The 19878-nt window shown below is 37.0% G+C and overlaps 1 long non-coding RNA gene across 3 annotated transcripts in view; it reads right to left on the bottom strand.

Moving 5' to 3' along the window:
- Positions 1 to 912: 912 nt before the first annotated feature.
- The window catches only part of LOC141497258 (uncharacterized), a 60874-nt gene continuing 41908 nt past the window's right edge, over positions 913 to 19878 (bottom strand). For all 3 annotated transcript variants that reach the window (XR_012471265.1, XR_012471267.1, XR_012471266.1), the window contains exon 4: positions 913 to 5921. This is a non-coding gene — a long non-coding RNA (uncharacterized LOC141497258). The remainder of the gene's footprint in view (positions 5922 to 19878) is intronic.

The following is a 19878-nucleotide window of genomic DNA, read 5'->3' as shown; positions in this document are numbered from 1 at the left end:
TTCCATGCACTGCTGAGAAAAAGGTATATTCCTTTCTATCCCCATTCAGTTTCCTCCATAAGTCTACCATATCTAATTTTTCTAACAATCTATTTACCTCCCTAATTTCTTTCTTGTTTGTTTTATGATTTGATTTATCTAGATCTGATAGCAGGAGGTTGAGGTCTCCTACTAGTAGAGTTTTGCTGTCTATGTCTTCCTGTATTTCTTTCAGCTTCTCCTCTAAGAATTTAGGTGCTGTCCCACTGGGTGCATATATATTCAATATTGAAATGACTTTATTGTCTATGGTACCTTTTAGGAGCATAAAGTTTCCTTCCTTATCTCTTTTAACGCTATCTATTTTTGCTGCTGCTTTGTCTGAGATAAGGATTGCTACCCCTGCTTTTTTTACTTCAGCTGAGGCAAAATATATTTTGCTCCAACCTTTTACCTTTACTCTATATGTATCTCTCTGCTTCAAATGAGTTTCTTGTAAGCAGCATATTGTAGGATTCTTATTTTTAATCCACTCTGCTATTTGCTTATGTTTTAAGGGAGAGTTCATCCCATTCACATTCAAGGTTATGATTACTAATTCTTTATTGCCCTCTGTGCTATCTTCCCTCTGTTTGATATTCCCCAGTATTTTGTTTTTGAATACCACCCCCTTTAGTGTATTTGCCCTCCTATATCACACCCTCCCCTTTCTTTCCCCTTTCCCTTTTTCCCTTTTCCCTTCCCTTCCTTTTGTTATTTCCCCTTATTTCCCCCACTCCCCTTCCCTTTCTCAGTCCCCCCTCCCCTTTTCCCCTTTTAATACTTGAAAGGTTAGATGTTTTATAAGTTAACTGAGTATATGTAGGTTGACTTTTAGCCAAGTCTGATGAGAAAAACATTCAGGTGTTTCTCCTCTGCTCCCTTCTTCCCCTCTATTACCATAGGTTTTTTTGTACCTCTTAGTGTAATGAGATTTGTCCCATTCAATCCCCTCCCTCCTCCCATCTCTTTCCTGTCCCCCTTTTTAGGGAGGTAGTGTATTTTTTTTAGATCATTCTATCTAAGTCATAGAAAATTCTGAGTGTCTGTCCCTTCTAGTTCAGTATATTCTATTGAATAGAGTCAAAATTCCTGAGGGTTCTTAAAGTCTTTCTCCCAAGTGGGGTTCAAGCCAGTTACATCCCATTAGATAGCAGTCTCATGGATAGGTCATGGATGTCCATCATTTCTGGCTAGGTATATTCTCTCTGTTAGAGTTACATTTCTCAGGATTTATGAGAGTCTCTTCCCTCCCCCATGCTGGGATATAGCCAGTTTCAACTTACTGGATTGCATTTTTTTCCTTTTACCGCCCCCCCTTTTTAACCTTTTCATGTGTCTCTTGAACCTCCTGTTTGCTGTCCAAATTTTCTGTTTAGCTCTGGGCTTTTTATCAGAAATTTTTGGAATTCTTCCATTTTGTTAAATGTCCATCTTTTTCCCTGGAAGAGAAGGCTCAGCTTTGCGGGAAAGTAGATTCTTGGCTGCATTCCAAGCTCCCGTGCTCTTTGAAATATCTCGTTCCAGGCCCTTCGATCCCTTTAAGTTGCAGCCAGGTCCTGTGTGATCCTTACTGTGGCTCCTTGTCTCTTTCTGGCTGCTTGCAGGATTTTCTCTTTTATCTGATAGTTCTGGAGTTTGGCCACAACATTCCTTGGTGTTTTCATTTTAGGATCTTTTTCTGGTGGGGATCGATGTACTCTTTCAATAACTACTTTGCCCTCCGATTCCATGATATCAGGGCATTTTTCCATCACTAGGTCCTGTAATATTAAGTCCAGGCTTTTTTTCTCTTCAATATTTTCAGGAAGTCCTATAATTTTCAGGTTTCCCCTTCTCGATCTATTCTCGAGGTCAGTGGTTTTGTTGATGAGGTATTTTACATTTGCTTCTATTTTTTCTATTTTTTGATTTTGTTTAACTGACTCTTGCTGTCTCATGGAGTCATGAGTTTCTGTAGACTCCATTATTTTTTTTTGGGGTGGGGAGTTTTCTTCATTAACCTTTTGCAGCTCCTTTTCCAATTGGTCAATTCTACTTTCGAAAGAGCTTTCTATTGGACCAATTGAGGTTTTGAGAGAATTAATTTCTTTTTTGCATTTGCTCATTTGAGGATCTGAGAGAATTATTTTCATTTTGTAATTGTCCAATTAATGATCTGAGAGATTTAGTCTCCTTTTGTGTTTGTCCATTTGTACTTTCTAAGGTATTAATTTTCTCTCACAAATTTTTAAGCTCCTTCCTTATTTCTTCAAGGAAGTCTTTCTGTGCTGGAGACCAGATTTTATTCTCCTCAGAGGTTCCAGGTCTCTCTGAGTTGGGATCTTTCCCTTCCAGGAATTTTTTTATGGATCCACCATTCCGCTGACCCTTCTTCATTATGTCAAGACCTTGAGTTGGGGGGGGGGCCTGGTTCACCTGGGCTTGAGATCGCTGAAGGCTTTACTGAGTGCAGTTTCTCTGGCTGGCCAGTAGGAGGTGCTGGTTGCCCTCTCTGGGGTGTCTGTGACCTTGTTTGGGAGTCCTTCTCCCTTTGTCTGAAGGCAGGAGTTGAAACTATTGAATTCTTTTGTCTTCAATCAATGGTGGGCTTTACCCTGGCCTGAGGTCATTCCTCAGCTGGGCTGGTTCTTCTGCTCACACACCTGGGCCTGAGGCAGAAGTAATTTGCCTTTGTTTGAGGAGAGGCCTCTGTGCAATGGAGGCGTGCCCTCAGAGTTTCTGAGACCTGAGAAGCCTAGGGATTGTGTCTGCCATTCTCCCGCACCAGAACTCTTCCCCCAGCCTGGTCCACGAGCTCCAGGGGGACAGCACCAACACCAGCACCTCTACTTCCCCGTGGACCCAAGCCCCTTTCATCCAGCCCCACCACTGATCCAGCAGGTCTGGCTCTCGGGCCTTCAGACTCCCGGTTCCAATTCAGCTGTTAATCTGGTTGATCCCAGGCTGCGTCTCCCTCGGAGCCCAGACTCACCTGCAGGTACTCAGCCAAGGCTGCTGCGGGAGACAAATCCTGAGTTAGATCTTCCTCTCCTGGCTTTTCTTTCTGGGTTTCCTGGTTCGGCTTTCTTTTAAGAGGTTTGTTTCATGTGATAGATGGGGAAGAGATAAGGAGACTTTAGAACTGTGCCTGTCTCCACCATCTTGGCCAGAAGTCCTTCCTTCATTTTCAAAGAAGACCACAACATCAGGAAGGTGATGCATAACAAGCTCATGAACTGGATTTTAATGAAGGGGACTATTCTATGTCATCAGTCTCACTTTCTCCTCCAGAGCCATCTAGGTCCAGTGGTCATATATGAATCAGGACAACCAGAAATGGCCCTGGATGCAAGGCTATCAGGGCTAAGTGGCATGCCCAAGGGTCACACAGCTAGTAAGAGTCAAATGTCTGAGGTCAGATTCAAACCCCCATCCTCTTGAATCCAAAGCCAGTACTCTATCCACTGCACCACCTAGCTCTCTTGGTAATACTGCAATAGAAAGACTGTTGAAATTTTCCACTGAAGTCATGGAACCTAAGCTTGAAATACACTATAACCTTGTGCAGATCATTTATTGTTCTTTCATTTTACAAATGGGGAAACTAGATTAGATGAAGCAAAGTAGCATAATAGCTAGAGAATTGGAATCAAATTGAAGAAAAGTTGGGTTTAAATCCTTTCTTAAAAACTGAAAGAGGGGCAGCTAGCTGGCGTAGTGGATAGAGCACCAGCCCTGGAGTCAGGAATACCTGAGTTCAAATCCAACCTCAGACACTTAAAAATTACCTAGCTGTGTGGCTTTAGGCAAGCCACTTAACCCCATTTCCTTGCAAAAAACTAAAAGAATAATTAGAAGAAGGAGGAGGAGGATTAGGAGAAAAAGTTAGGTCCAATAGTCTCTATGCTCTAACTCTATGATTCTGTGATGATCTTATGACTTATGAGGTCTCTTTCAGATCCAAATTCATAATCCCATAGGTAGAAGTTAATGTTTCTTTGTCTTTATTTCTCAAGATAAAATGTTTCACACATCATCTCACTTCTCTTTTATTTCACCTAAATCACTAAAAAACCAGAATGTTTTTATCCTTAAATTTTATTTATTCATTCAACAAATGCCTGAACTCCTGGCAGCTAAATGGTTCGGTGTATAGGGCACTGGCTTTGGAATAAGGAGAACCGAGTTCAAATCCAGCCTCTGACCCTTACTAGCTGTGTGACTTGGGCAAGTCACTTAACTCTGCCCCACATCCAGGACCATCTCCGGTCGTCCTGATTCTTATCTGACCACCGGACCTAGATGGTTCTGGAGGAGAAAGTGAGACTGGTGAACTAGCATAGCACCTTTTCACTCAAATACAATTCATGTTTGTCATGGCATCACCTCCCTGATGTCATGGTCTTCTTCGAGAACAAAGGACAAAACTCCAAATGTGTGCAAAACACTTACTATGTGCAAAACACTGGGCTAAGTCACTAAAACCATCAAAGACAGTGTCTTTAGTGGGTTTCTAATCTAGTCAGTGAGAGAGGAAAAAAATGAATGTATACATATAAACAAATGCAAACAAAAGCAGTATAGTTCAAAAGTAAGTAGAATTCACATGAAGAAAAACTTATAACTTGGTAGGATCAAAGATTTCCCTTGGGGCCCTGAAAAATGATTTAGACTCCTATAGGCAGATAATGAGAGAAAAATATTCTAGAAGAGAATGTCATAATCAAAGGTGTTAAAGCAGGAAAATTCATGATGTCAGTAGAAAATTCTCCATTTAGTTTGTTGTTCAGTTGTTTCACTCATGTCTGACTTTATGACCTCATTTGGGGTTTCCTTGACAAAGATTTTGGAGTAGTTTGTCATTTCTTTATTAAACTAATTTAACAGAAAAGGAAATTGAGGCAGTTAAGTAACTTGCCCAGTGATACACAGAAAGAGTGAGTCCAGATTTGAACTCAGGAAGAAGAATCTTCCTGATTCCAGGCATTTCACTCTACCCACCCACTGTGCCACCTAGTTGCTCTCATTCTTTTACATTTTTAAAAAATTGATCTGTATAGATTCTGTTCCAGGATAAATCATCTTAGCAATCAATTACAGCTAGCCAATGTCAAACAGAATGATTTGAGGGATAAGATACCTCTGGAAGAGCATTTCTATTGATATTTCAGTAGACAGAGGTTTAACCTAGTCTGAAATCCTAAAATTCCCATAGTTGCCTGTTAAGGAGCTAAATTAAGAATTTTGATAGCTAAGACAAAGTCTGAGTAAAAATAGTCACCAATAACACATTTTTCCTGTATGTAATGGCCCACAAACAGGGCTTTTAATTATATTCCTGGAGCTTAGTGCTGTTATTTCTCACTTCAATAGTTTTGTAGGTCCCAGAAGAAGGTAAGCTCCATGAGACAAGGAATGTCTCACATCTGTATTTTTGTCTCTAACACCTAACCTAGTACCTGGTAGAAACTTAATTATGCTTGTTAACTGGTTGATCTTGTTCCTTCCCTTTTGTAGTTTACTATATTTTTGCATATTTGTTATTTTCTCTCTCCTCTCATTTTAATTCAATTCATTCTTTATTCAATTTATTCGACACGTTTTCTTTTTAGCACACTATCTTTTATTGGATTAATTTGTTTCTGGTTTTTTTTTTAAACTGGTTCAGCTTCCTCAAGTCTTTTCCACTATTCTGAACTCTCGTAGTTCATTGATTCTTACTCTGATACCCTAATGAATTATTTATTTTATCAATATAGATGACCCCTCCACACAAGCAATTTACAGTGTCTTCAAATCTCATCCTGTGCCATTCTTGTCTATGTCTTCATAGAGATTGTTCCATGGTCTTCCTCTGCTTCTTTTGAGTTAGTGTAGATAACAGCACAACACCCAAGTTATCCATCTGTTATCTTGAATGCCTACCAAAAAAGAATGAATGACAGGCTGATGATAATGAGATTACCACTTCCAGGAAAACATCATGCTATCACCATCAGTGCCTATGCTTCCACAGTCATGAACACTGAGACTTGGAAATCCTTATCATCAATGTACCAAAAGAGGAAAAGTTAATAATTTTGGGTGAGTTTAATGCTACAGTAGGCTCAGATTACCAAACATAGCAGGGAGTCCTTGGGAGTAATGGAGTTGGAAACAGCAACAGCAATGGTCACCTTCTACTGAAGACTTGTGCATCTCATGACCTTCTCATCATAAACACCTAAACACAATAAAACTTCCTGGATGCATCCTCTTATCAAACACTGGCATCTATTAGACCTTTATTATAAGGAGAAGAGATAGATAGGATGTGAGAGTGACAAAGGCAATGTGTGGTGCAGAGCTGGACTGATCACAGACTTATCCCCTCTAACCTAAATATTCATATTCAACTAAGCAGCAGTCCTAAGGCAAAATGAATGCTAGAAGAATTAATGTCAAGGATTAGAGTGTCACCAAGAGAGCAATGTGAGATAAACAACCTTGATGGAAGTAAATCCTCTCAGCAGTCCAGAAAACTAGAACAATTATATTAGACAGACTAGAGACTATATTATCCCCATCCAGAGGAAGAAAAACAAAACAAAACAAAACACACACACATACACAAAAACCAATCCTTCAGAATCTGATGAACACTTTATAAAATTATCTCATGTATCTCTTTCCCTTAATCCTAATTCCTCATACTAACAATTGCTCATCTGTAAACTGCTTATCAAATATGTATGTACAATGCTAACCTGACTGTTCACCAACTGAGGGGAGGGTGGTAGGAAGAGAGAGAGTGGAAGGAAAATTTGTAACTTAAAAATATACATACAGTGTGCACATGGATGAAGAAAATAAATAAAAAAGAGATTAGAGTTTGTGGATAACTCGAAGGGAAAACTGAGCCAGTTGGCAACAGGACTATTTTGGGGTTTTTTGCAAGACAAATGGGGTTAAGTGGCTTGTCCAAGGCCACACAGGTAGGTGATTATCAAATGTCTGAGCCCGGATTTGAACCCAGGTACTCCTGACTCCAGGGCCGGTGCTTTATCCACTGCCCCACCTAGCCACCCCTACCAGGACTGTTTTGATGAAAATGATGAGGACTTAACAAACTGTGGTATATGTATGTGATGGAACACTATTGTTCTATTAGAAACCAGGAGGGGGGGCAGCTAGGTGTCACAGTGGATAGAGCACCTGCCCTGGAATCAGTTGTACCTGAGTTCAAATCCGGCCTCAGACACTTGATAATCACCTAGCTGTGTCGCCTTGGGCAAGCCACTTAACCACATTGCCTTGCAAAAAAAGAAAAACAAAACAAACTTAAAAAAAAAAAAAAGAAACCAGGAGGGAAGGGAATTCAGGGAAGCCTGGGGGGATTTGCATAAACTGAAGCTTAGTGAGATGAGCAGAACCAGAGGAGCATTGTATACCCTAACAGCAACATGGGAGTGATGGTCAATCTTGATAGACTTGCTTATTCCATCAGTGCAACAATTAGGCAAAATACTGAGATATCTGTGATGGAGAATACCATCTGTATCCAGAGAAAGAATTATGGAGTTTGAACAAAGGCCAAAGACTATTACCTTTAATTTTAAAAAACCACTTATCTTATTATGTAATTTTGCTATCTCTTGTATTTTATGTTTCTTCCTTAAGGATATGATTTCTCTCATTACATCCAACTTAGATCAATGAATACCATGGAAACAATGTAAAACCTAACAGACTGCCTTCTGTGGGAGGTGGGGGGAGGGAAGGAAGATTAGGGGGAAAATTGTAAACTTCAAAATAAATAAAATCTTTCTTAGAATAAAAAAGAAAATGATGAGGAACTATAGAAGCTGCTTAATGAAAATGAGAACTCCACAGGGTTTATCAGCAGGATAATCCATCCATCTCTAAGAAGACAGCATTTAATTCCATTAAAAGTAAAGTCCAATCAAAATTTAGAGAGATGTAGGATTCTTGGCTCAATAAGAAAGCAAATGAAATTCAATTTTATGCAGATAATAACAAACCAAAATGCTTTTATGATACTCTGAAAGCTATTTATGGGCCATCTCAACTACTCAGTGCTGATGGATCCACATTGATTAACAATAGGGACATGATCCTAGAAAGATGAGCTGAACACTCCCATAGTGTTCTTAACAGGTCATCATCAATTAGTGCAGAAATCATTGATCTCAAGTTGAAGTCAATCAGTCCCTAGCCGAAGCTCCAATTGAAGAATTGTCATTAGGCTCCTTTCAAGTGGTAAAGCACGCGGTGTTGATTCCATTCCAGCTGAGATCTACAAGAGGGGGAGGGGGGAATTCATTGCTCATCCAAAAACTGACTGAAATTTTCCAGGTTATATGGTATGAAGAGATTGTCCCCAAGAATTCAAGAATGCTTCCAGCAGCCATCTCTACAAAAGTAAAGGGAATAGATTGTCTTGTGACAATCACAGGGGTATTATTCTTTTAGTCATTGCTAGTGAGATTCTTGCCAGAGTGCTTCTCAATAGGCTGATCCTTCACCTTCCTGAGAACCAGTGTGACTTCAGAAAGGGTAGAGTAGCAGTTGATACAATGTTTTTGCCCAACAGCTCCAAGAAAAATACCAGAACAGAACAGAGATCTGCATACAACATTGATAGATCTGACCAAGGCCTTTGATACTGTCAATCACAAGGGTTTATGGAAAATTATGTTAAAATTTGGTTTCCCGGAAAAGTTCATCAGTATTGTACATTACTTTCATGACAATATGCATGCCCAGGCTGTGGACAGTGGACTATGCTCTTGAGATTTTCCAAATATCAATGGAATAAAACAAGTATGTCCTTGCTCCCAAACATTTTAGCATGATGTTTTCATTCATGTTATCAAGGAGGATGAATATGGCCTCAATGTCAGCTACCTCACTGCTGGTAAATTCCTTAACTTGAAAAGGCAACAAGCTAAAGCCTAGATCAAAGTGGAGGGAGTGTTGGTGCATGATCTTCTGTTTGCAGATGATTGTCCACTTTGCAGACTCTGAAACTGAGATGCAACAAAGTATGGATTGATTCTCTGCTGCTTGTGCTAATTTTGATCTAACAATGAACACCAAGAAAACATAGGAGTGCCATCAGCCAGCACCACACCAGCCATATGTGGAACCATCGATTACAGTGAATGGGGAAGTTTTGAATACTGAGAACAAGTTCACTTACCCTGGCAATGTCCTTTCCAAGGAGGTACATATTGATAATGAGTTTGACATGTACATTGCCAGCTAGGTTAGTACTTCAGAGGCTCCAAAGGAAAGTATGGGAGAGAAGAGTGTGTTAGACTGACTACCAACTGAAGGTCTACAGAACTGTTGTACTAACCTCATTGCTATGTGCCTGTGAAACCCTGACAGTCTACCAGCACCATGTAAGGAAATGGAATCTTCCATTTGAATTGTCTTAGGAAGATTTTGAAGATCACCTGGCAGGAAAAGATACCAGACATTGAGGTCCTTTCTCAAGCATGTTAGAATGCCAGAAGTACGCTTGCCAAAAAAACTATTTATGGAGAACTCACATGGCAAGCACTCACAAGGAGGTCAGAAAAAGCAATACCAAGACACCCTGAAAGTCTCATTGAAGAACATTAGAATTGACTGTACAGTTTGAGAGATACTGGCACAGGACCACTCAGCATGGCGTGCCCTCATCAGTGAGGGGGCTGCTCTCTATGAGGAAGGCAGAATGTAAGCAACTCAAAGGAAACATGACATTTGTAAGTTTAAAGTACCCACCTCAGGTATTCACATGGACTATTTGTGCCCAACCTGTGGTAAAGCATTCCAAGCTTCTATTGGTCTAATCAACCACAGTTTGGACACAATGTAATTTGTCTCAAACAGAGTGATGTCATTTTGGTCTTCTTCGATAATGAAGGACAAGAATCAACTGATCGATTCTATCTAAAATATGCATTTTTTCTTGGTGTTTTCATCATTATGGATTTTCATCTCTATGCAGATAATTCTCAGATGTATTTGTGCAACCCTAATCTCTATTTTGACCTCTGCTCTCCTATCTTCAACTTCATCTTGGGTATACCAATTGGAATGTTCTGTAGATATCTTAAACTCAGCATGTCCCAAACTGAACTCAATCTCATTCCCCTCTTCCTAACTTTCCTCCTACTTTCAAGGATATAGCCATTGTCTTAGTTACTCAGGTTCACACCCTATGTGTCATCCACAATTCCTTATTCTCTCTCATTGTCCTCTCTCTTTCCAATCAGTCATCAGTACTATTGGTTCTGCCTCCACACATTTTTGCATATGCCTTCTTGTTTCCTCAGATATTGCCATCATCCTATTGCAGTCCCATAATGCTTCATACCTAGATTGTTAAATTACCCTGCTAATTGATCTTACTGCTAGCTGTTCATACCCCAGTCCATCATAAACTCAATTGTCAAATTACTTTTCCTAAAGTGCAGATCATCTACTCAATAATCTCACATAGCTTCCTATTACCTCCAAGTTCAAATACAAAATTCTCTGTTGTGTCTCAAAAGCCATGCAAAAACTGGTCTATATTTCAGGTCTTCCTACACCCCCAGTTGTTCTCTCCCAAGTTCCAACTCCAGAATTCAGATATTTTCATTGACTAGGGAAGAGTTTAGGTGTATCACCTCCCTAGTCCTGAATACAATGTCTCTCTCCTTGCAACCAAATATTTTGTTAACTTTTTTTTTGATGGTCATGACACAACATTGCTTCATGAACTCATAGTTCCCTAAGTCCCTGTATCTTTTTTCATATAAACTTGTCATGTGGTTCAGTGTCCTTGATTCTACATTTATATAGTTGATTTTTTAAAATCCTTCAAAGTAGAACTCTTAGATATTATTGAAAACTATTACCTCAGTTTTCCCTAACCACAAATTGTCCCTCTGATATTTTTATTTTCATATTGATTGACAGTTAGCTGATTCAGGAGATAGAGCTAGGGACTTGGACTCAGAAACACCTAAGTTCAAATCTGACCTCAGATATTTGCTAGCTGGTAACCCTGGACAAATTACTTAACCTCTATCTGGCTCATTTTCATTGTGCAATGAAAACATAGACCTCCCAGGATAAAATGAGGTTTTAAGAACTTTATTAAGGACTTTGCAAACTTATGTTATTATTATTATTATTATTATTATTATTATTATTATTATTATTACTCATAATATTGAAAATTCTAAAGTGAGGACAGTAGGCATCTTCATTTAAATAGTAATCCAAAAAAAAACATCTTTTATTTTAGAGGGTAATGGCATCAAACCAAATCCTAGAAGAATATACAAGATATTCACACTATTGATTTATAATATACAACAATGAGCAGAGTAGTATAGCTAGAAGGTAAATCTCTGCTTTCAAATATTTAAATCTTCATATTATGTTTGTAAATTTTTTATCATTGATTCATTTTTACTTAAGACTAAATTCATTTATAATTTGATTTCTTATAGCCCTAGGAAATTATTTTCTTTCTGGACAAGAGTAAGACTAAAGCATAACCCCCAATAATTTCTACAAATCTACTTTACCTCAGTTTTCTATTCAGAATAACATGCCTCTTACATAAAGATAATGTGATTGCTTTACTCTAAAATTTATAGTTAGATTTTTTAGAAAAGAAACCAGGACACATTGGTCTTGATTATTATTGTTGTTGTTTGTGCTGTTTTATGTCTTTGTTAAGTTGTCTCAGCTCTGAGACTGCCTGATCATTACTGAGATGCTGTAGGGAGTGTTAGCATTAATTTCCCTTCACACCTTGTGTATACAGATTTCCTGTGTAAATTCTCATTTTCTCCTATTGCTGTAAGTTGGGTCAATTGTATTTTTCTCCCATTTTTTGTTCTTTACCCTGCCAGATTCTTTCATTGACAGAGGTCAGGAATGCCCCCAAACACACACACCCTAATTTCAGTAAGGAAGCTTTCCTCCAAGATATTTGAGAGATTAAATCTTGTGCAAACAAGTTGGATTTTGCACCCTGATAAATGAATGGATGATTACAAAGGGCCAATTTTTAAAAATATGATGAGGTCAAAGTTTACCATGTCAAGGTAACCTTCTGAAATTCTAGTAAAAATGTGGGCAGGGAAAATATTTCATTGACATCTGTTAGAAGGGAGCCCTTAATAAAATAGGACATTTTCTTCTTCTCCTTTCTTTGTCAATTTCCATTTCAGGGTGATATTTAGGTTTATGTTCCAAACTGGAGCCAGGCATCAGCACTCCATTATTATTGAAGCTTAGAAGATTTTAGCAGACCTCTCATATGACCTGCAAAGCCAGAGTCTTCATCTGGAAGGAAGATTTAAGTTTCATCTGATAATCTAGCCACATAATCAAGAATTAAATATGAATTCTTAAACCAGTTTTTTAAAAATACAGCTTTTCAATGGATTAGTTTTTTTAAAAAAAAATTTCCTGTAACCAGCTTGCAATTTTAAAGTTAACAGTAGAAATGAGAATTTTTCATTCTAAGTAACATAATTTCACCAGCTGGCAAGGTGTGACTATAAAGAAACATGAGCAGATTTTTAAGGAGCACACTAGATCCTATGCATCCAAAAAAGCATTGTCCTCTTAAAAGTATTCACCCCAAGAGATTGTGAACTTATTCCTTTTATGCTTTATTATTTAAAATTATTTTGGAATTCTTCAGAAAGTTCCTTCAGAACCTAAATCTCATTTTCTAGAATATTGCCAAAACTGTGTAATACTCATCTTTGTACATGAACTTGATTTTTTTCAGATAACCAAAAGTTTTATTTTGTTGTTCACAAACTATCCTGGAAGACACTTTCAAAAAAGGAATTTTTTTGAGTAATGAAAGACTCTTCCTTCCTTTCTATTTCTCTTCTCTGAGTATGTTCAAGAAAATAGTGTTCCTGAGAATGGACAAATTTTAAGAGCTCTTAAGAGAATGGAACTTGTTTAATATGATTATTTAGAAACCAACTTCCTGGAGGATGATTTTCTTGAATATATATACTCCTTATGATTAAGACAATGATCCAAGACAGTTCCAAAGGATCCATAATGAAAAATACTATCTATCTCCAGAGAGAGAACTAATAAACTCTAAGTGTTCACTGAAGCATACTTTTTTTATTTTAATTTTCTTGGGTTTGTTTTGTGAGTTTTCTTTTGCAACATGGATAATATGGAAATATGTTTTGTACAATTTCACATGAATAAACAATATCATATTATTTTTCTTCTCAAGGGATGAGGGACTGCCAGAAAGTAAAGCGATTGAACTCAAAATTTTAAAAGATGAATCTTAAAAAAGATTAATGTGAGGGGTGGCTAGGTGGCGTAGTGGATAAAGCACCGGCTTGGAGTCAGGAGTACCTGGGTTCAAATCCGGTCTTAGACAATAATTACCTAGCTGTGTGGCCTTGGGCAAGCCACTTAACCCCATTTGCCTTGCCAAAAACCTAAAAAAAAAAAAAGATTAATGTAACTGAGAAATATTTAATAAAATAAAAATATTCAAATAAAGACTTTTTTCAGTTATGATCCTCAGAGAAGAAGGAAAGAAAGGATTGTCCTGTGGCTTAACAACAGGAGCTATGTCAGTGGAATATGATGGGGGGGAAGAGACAGAAGAAAGGAGGTATGAAGAAGAGAAGAAATATGAACCTTATCAAACCTACTATTGCTTTGAATTGGTCAAACAGTATACTGATGTAAGATGGAATTTTTTGTACAATAATCACCCCAAAGTATGTTTCTTTCCCTCCAGACTCCATGGAGTCTGATTTAAGTAGTTCAACAACAATTTAAGTGCTTTATATTTTTGCATTTATTTGTAAATTCCTGTGAATCTTTTGATTTTTGTTTGTTCATGGCTAAAATAAAGAAAATTCTATAATCTGAACCCATATTCTACATTATGTGCACTTATACAGGAGTTGGGAACCCTATCTTCTATAGTGTAGGTAGCCTATATGTGTGCACACACATACACACACACACATTTATATATATATATATATATTATATATATGTATATATAATATATATATATAAATTATACCTAAACTTTTTCCAGGATATTTCTTTTAGTCTTTCTGCTTTTTTTCTGTGCCATCACTGACTGCATCCAGAGAAATGTTAGAAATTATTATTAAGTAACTACATCTTAATATTGGGGAAACATAAGATTTTTCTCTTACTGAAACCTATTCTCTAATAGGCAAATCAGCATCTGAAAGACATTGCTGATAGTTGAGATTGGATTAACTTTTTCCTCAATATTTTTCTGACTCCTCTCAGATGGTGAAGCACATGTGTTGTACTCAAGTTTGGATGGAGATAAAATCTTTGATTAGATTATCCAAGGTCTGAAGTGATTTGAAAGTAAAATAATATGATTAAAGTGATATCCCCCAACCCTTTATTATAATATGTCCACCTCTCATTAGAATTTTCATTCTCTCTTATTACTTATTCATCAGCAATGATTGTCACTCTCAAAAACACCCTTCCAAGGGCATATAAGTATTGAGTGGATTCCACTAGGGGTCTTTGGCATTCAAGAATGTCATTGACCCCTTTCATTAATTAAATGCTAGCATGATTGCCAGAAATTATGTCTCTTGAACTTTTAAATATCATAGTTAGAAAAGATAAACAGAAGTATGTATAGAATGATTTTGTGTGTCTGTGTGTGTGTGTGTGTGTGTGTGTGTGTGTGTGTGTGTGTGTGTGTTTGTATCTAATAATAGCCACCTCTAGGGCAGGGAAGGAAAAGAAACATTCTAATTTTATTATATGTTTAAAAGGAATAGCAAGTTATACAAAAGCACATTTGTAGTTTCATGTACAATCATATTTTATTTTCTATTCTACTATGTAATAGAGATGATTATTTTATTTCTTAAGTTCAAAATAAATTTTAGAAAATTTTTAAAAAGGAGAGGAGGAAGCAGTCAGGTCAGTCTGTGTTCATAGAGGAGGAGGTTGAGCTTTTAGACCTACAGTGCCAATCAGTCAATAAACATCTATCAAGCACCTGCTTTTAACCAACTGCTGTGCTTGGTGTTAATATTTAGTACCCTTGAGGTGCTTATTTTTATTGGGAGAGACAAAAATACAGCAAAATGAGATCCTTTTTCTAGGACCCTTGAAAATACTCAAGGAATAATTATTTAATAGTCTTAACCTAAGAATTATCTTGTCCAGGGAAGCAGAGGAAGATTCAAATACAAAAATCCAGTCACTTTCAATCCAGACCCTCTAGCATCCTAAAATAATTCAAATGGGTTTACCTTCACGGTAGGTTTTATGTTCAGACTGTGATCTAGGTTAAGTAAACCATCCCTTTCCCTGTCCTGATGCAGGGATGAGGAGGGAGGAGATAAGAGAGCAGAAACAGCCCATGATAGCTATTGAATAAATAAAAGCAACAACAAGTGGCCAAAGAAATTGCACTGACACAGGTGTGCATTCTTGCCTGACTCATTTATGATTTATCAATATAATATCCATATCCATATATGTGCAAGACTTAGATTTGGTGCATTTAGAAAGCATACCAGAACCACCTGTTTACCCTGGAGGATAAAGGAATGCAAGCACTAAGTTCTCTGGAACGCTTCTGTCAATCAATGCTCCTGGACAGAGTTGACCAATTCTTTAAAAATTTAGTATTCTGTGTTTATATTTTAGGAAAAAGCAAAAAACAAATCCACAGATAACTGGGCCACAGATGTATACATGTACCCTTGTAGTATCTCTCTCATTCTTCACTGCAGTCTTTTTTGTATTATGATAAATTATAATATGGCTTGTTGGTTGAACATAGGCTCAACCAAACTAAAGCTGTATGAGTAATAAAGTCTCAAAGGTAAAAAGGACTTCAGAAGTCTTCAAGTGCTACTGTAACTAAATCAAAAATCCCCTTTGTAATGCAGCACATGAGGAGTCATCCAGATTCTTATTTCTACTTATATATAGATATTTATATGTCCCATTTAATAGTGATATGCAATTCATTAACTCAGAAATGGCCCCTTCTTCCTTTAGGCCACTCTAATTTTCAGTAGGTTTTGTTTTACCATTAGTAAAATAAAAATCTGTCAGTTTGCAACTTCCACCCATTCCTCATGATGTTGTCCTTAAATAACTGGGAATCTCTCCTCAATCAGGTGTCAGAGACCTTATAGGACAGTTTCTTTAGATCTACCAGAAATTTTATTCTCTGGTTCCTGCACTTTGACACAAAAGTATCCATCAAATGAGGCAAAGAAGAAAGTAAACCCTAGATGAAGCAAACTAATGAACAAATAAATAAACAAACAAATAAAAGAAGCAACTCAGCTATCTAATAATGCCTCAAATTCCTTTGTTCTGATAGTTTGCCAATTCTTAATTAGAGACAATTAGTGGAAAATAACTAGGAAAGTGAATGTATTAAAATTTTTCAATCATCTTACTTTCTTTTCTGCTTTGTAATGTGAAAAAAAGTTTTAAAAAAGGCAACAGATCCCTAAAGATGTTCAAAAAAGAGCTGCCCCAAAAAAGGCAGGGTGGGTGGGATTGGACCGCAGGGAAAAAAAAGGATCCTGTGTATGCAAATTCAGTTGCATTTTGGAAAGAGTTCCAAATTATTTTCCAGAAAGGGGCAGCTAAGTGGCATAATGGATAGAGTACCAGCCCTGGAGTTACAAGGACCTGAGTTCAAATTTGGCCTCGGGGCAGCTAGGTGGCACAGTGGATAAAGCACCAGCCCTGAAGTCAGGAATACCTGGGATCAAATCTGGTCTCAGACACTTAATAATTACCTAGCTGTGTGGCCTTGGGCAAGCCACTTAACCCCATTTGCCTTGTAAAAAACAAAAATAAATTCGGCCTCAGACACTTAATAATTACCTAGTTTGTGACCTTGAGCAAGTTCCTTAACCCTGTTGCCTTGATAAAAAAAGAAAAAAAAATAGCTGGACCATTTCACAGAACCACAATCAGGGCATTAATGTAACTGTTTTTCCATATCCCACCTCCAGCATTTGTCATTTCCTTTTTTTCTCAAACTTGCCAATCTTGTGGGCGTGAAGTGAATTTCAGAGTTGTTTTAATTATCATTTCTCTAATTATTAATGATTTAGAGAATTTTTCACATGGTTATTGATCTCAGAGGTCATCTAGTCCAATCCATATCCACCAAGAATCTCCTCCACAAAGTATCCAACAAGCAATCACCCTGAATTCAAGAACACTAATGAAGAAGGGACACATTACTTACTAATACTAAGGCAGCCCATTTTATTTTCAAATAGCTCTAATTATGAAGAATTGCTTCCTTACATCAAGGCAAATTTTGCCTCTTTATATCTAGCTTTTGTGTCTAGTTCTGTCCTCTTCAGTCTAGCAGAAAATATTCTATCAATTATTCTTTTATATGAAGTAGTTCAAGTAATTGAAGTTATTTAGTATATATATCTTCTAACTGTTCTCTTTTCCAAGCTAAATAAACATATTTTCTTCTGTGGATCTTTATATGGCATGACTTCCATTCTCATCATCCCATTGCCTCCTTTACATTCTATTCAACATATCAGAATTCTTCCTAAAAATGCCATACCAGGACCAAAAGCGTACTCCAACTGTGCTATGATCAGGGTAAACTAAAAAGGAACACTAAATTTCCTAATCTTTCATACCTTATCTATTTCAATGCAATATTACAAAGCAAATTTCATTGGCTTTCTTGGTTATCATATCATACAATTGATTCATAATATTTGTCCTTCATTCATGAAGAAGACCATAACATCAGGCAGGTGATGCCATGACATACACATGAATTGGATTTGAGTGAGGAGGTGCTGTGGCTAAGTCACCAGTTTCATTTTCTCTTTCAGAGCCATTTGATTCCAGTGGACAGGAATGGATCCAATCCACTGAAGATGGCCCTGAATGCCATGTACTCAGGGTTAAATGACTTGCCCAAGGTCATTCAGTTAATAAGTATCAAGAGCCTGAGTCCACATTTGAACTCTTGTCCTCCTGAGTCTAGGAATGATGCTCTATCCACTGTACCACCTTCTTGTCTCTTCATTCATATTGACCTTGCAGTCCACCAAAATCACTTGGTTTTTTTAATATTAACTGTTTTAGAAATTTTATCTCTATCTTGTACTTGTGAAATTGAAGAACTTTTTTAAACATGACTGTGAGATATTACATCTAATCCAATTAAATGATTAAATTCAGCCCAATATCTTAGTCTGTGAAGTTTTTGAATACTAACTCAGTCATTCAGTGAAATACCTTTCCCTATGAACTTTCTGAATCTTCAAATTTGTTAAGAACACAAAGTCTTTATCTAATAGTGTTAAGTAGTTAGGATCAAGCCTAGAATACTAGAGCACATCTTAATGATATTAGAGACCTTCTAGGCTGACTTTGAATAATTAATGATTATTTTGAGTGCAGTCGTTCAACAGTTCAGAAAGTAATAGAATCTCACAGTTGGAAGAGACCTCAGTGATCATTCAGACCAACTGAACAACAATCCCCTCTACAATATACTTTAGATCAAATGGTCAATCATCCATCTTTTACCTCAAGACTTCCAATGAGAGGGGATTCCAACTTCCCAAGGCAACTGATATCATTTTTATATATCTCAAACTAGTAGAAACTTTTCCTATACAAAAAGCCTATAATTGCCCAGTGGAAATAACCATTGCTACTATTTCTGGCTATTGAGGTCAAACTAATAGAAATATAAATTGTCTTCCATATAATGTATTTGATATTTGACAGATATTCAAAGAATGCCACATTTTCCTCTGAGTCACCTATTCTACAGACTACACATCCCAATCGTTTCATCTACTCCTTACATAGCATGAATTCAAGGATCCTCATCAGCAGAGGCTTCCTTTCTTTGAAGGTTCCTCAATTTATTAGTGTCCTTCCTAAATGGTGGCACCCAGAAAAAATATTTCAAATATGGTCTGACCAGGTAAAAGTACAGTGGGATTATCATTATCCCTAGATGCTGTCTCCCTATTTTTTTTAAAATTCCAATTTCTCTCTCTTCCCTCACCTTACCTATGAGAAGTCAAAAAATATGATAGAATTATACATATGAAGCCATGGAAAATATATTTCCATATTAGCCATGATGTGAAAGAAAAAATAAGAAAAAAGAAAAATTTTAAATAAAGCTTTAGGGGCAGCTAAGTGGTATAAGTGGATAAAGCACCAGCCTTGGAGTCAGGAGTACCTGGGTTCAAATCCGGTCTCAGACACTTAATAATCACCTAGCTGTGTGGCCTTGGGCAAGCCACTTAACCCTGTTTGCCTTGCAAAAACCTAAAAAAATAAAATAAAGCTTTAGTCTGCACTCAGAATTCATAAATTCTTTCTGGAGTAGATGGCACTTTTTATTATGAGTTCTATCAATTCCTTTGGAATTGGCATAGATCATTGTATTCATTTAGAGTAAGTTTTTCTCAATTGATTATCATTATAAAATCGCTATTACAATATTCTTCTTGTTCTGCTCAATTCATTTTGCATCATATCATTGTCTTCCCAGGTATTCCTGAAACTCTATATTTCGTTATTCTTTATTACATAATAGTATTGCATCAAAATCATATACCACAACTTGCTCCATCATTCTCCAATTGGTGGACACTTCATCAGTTTCCAATTCTTTGACACCTCAAAGAAAATTGCTATAAATAAACTTTTATGTATATATATATTTTTTTTCTTTGATCCATCACTCTATTTCTTATGCATTATCACATTATTCTGATGATTATCACTACCACTTTTTTGTATAGTTTGAGATCTAGTTCTACTATGTTGCCT

Source organism: Macrotis lagotis, chromosome X (genome assembly GCF_037893015.1).
Source record: "Macrotis lagotis isolate mMagLag1 chromosome X, bilby.v1.9.chrom.fasta, whole genome shotgun sequence".
In the NCBI taxonomy this organism is placed as follows: domain Eukaryota; kingdom Metazoa; phylum Chordata; class Mammalia; order Peramelemorphia; family Peramelidae; genus Macrotis; species Macrotis lagotis.
Note: the sequence above shows the minus strand (reverse complement) of the source record. Positions and strands in the feature narration are given on the sequence as shown.